Here is a 1,220-nt window from a genome sequence, read left to right as displayed (position 1 = left end):
TATATCATGCAAAGTTATTTGGTGATAGTGGTGCTGAGAAGTTGCTGGTGTGAAGTTGCTGAAATCGACGAATAAGCTTTTATAAGGTAAGTAGACTCGTGAATTATAAATCATAGCAGAAACTCCTTAACTCATTTCACTATAGATGTCCAGTTTTGTTGTTCAGTAATCTCCATCATGTCCATCCTTTAATAATAGAATGTGTACCCCATGGTTAAAAAATACCTGTATGCCTATAATAAAATACCAATATAAAATTATAAAAATAATTTTTTTTAAACTTTCTAAATCATTCCCAAACATAAGATTGTTGTTTAGGCCATACATACCACGTACTATTAGAATAGGTACCTCTTCGTTTCAAAATACTTACAGTATAAATGATTTGTAATTTTACAGGTTTTTACCCTTTTATTCCCCAAATTTAGCATATTATTGCCTTATACCTACACGGAGGTTCTAAATAGGTACACTGTAATTACAAAAAAGTTACACTGTAACTTCAGTTTACTTACGCAGTTCTTTGCAGATGGCATATCTGATTGTTACCCCCTTACTACCCAAACGTAACACATTGTTCCCATATATCTACACGTACGTTCTTTATAGGTACACTATAATTACAGAAACATACACCGTAAATTCAGTATACTTACGTAGTTCTTTGCGGGTTGTAATCTAAAGCATTTCCTATTTATTGGGCTGCTGTAACTGTGTTTGTAAAGCACATTTATTATGGCATGGAATACCAAAAAGACACTGCAACCAACTGATTTTGGTTTGTTATTGATGATAGCAGCACAATCTTCTCCCTGATATGCAATCTTTGTGAAGAGTTTTTAATTTTATAAGCACTTAGATTATGCAGTATAAGATGCAACAATATAATAACTTAGGCTATTTCAAAAAAGCATGAGTAGTTACAAGTATTGTGAGCGGCCTTGCCACTTAAAAACAAAGAGAAAGATCAAGAATCAGTGTATGAATCTCAACAATGGTGACAATCAAAAGCTTCATGCTGCAATGCATGCTGGGTACCTAGTCTCTGTGCAGTGAGTGCACTTTGACCTCACATTAGTATGAGCACACATTGAGGGCGCTGTGAGGTTACACTTGTAGCTCACTGTGACCTCACATTAGTATGAGCACACATTGAGGGCGCTGTGAGGTTACACTTTTAGCTCACTGTGACCTCACATTAGTATGAGCACACATTGAGG

The sequence above is a fragment of the Sinocyclocheilus grahami genome, unplaced genomic scaffold (genome assembly GCF_001515645.1).
Source record: "Sinocyclocheilus grahami isolate Dianchi unplaced genomic scaffold, SAMN03320097.WGS_v1.1 scaffold1726.1, whole genome shotgun sequence".
Lineage (NCBI taxonomy): Eukaryota > Metazoa > Chordata > Actinopteri > Cypriniformes > Cyprinidae > Sinocyclocheilus > Sinocyclocheilus grahami.
The sequence above is the reverse complement of the archived record's forward strand: the minus strand, read 5'-3'. Positions refer to the sequence as shown.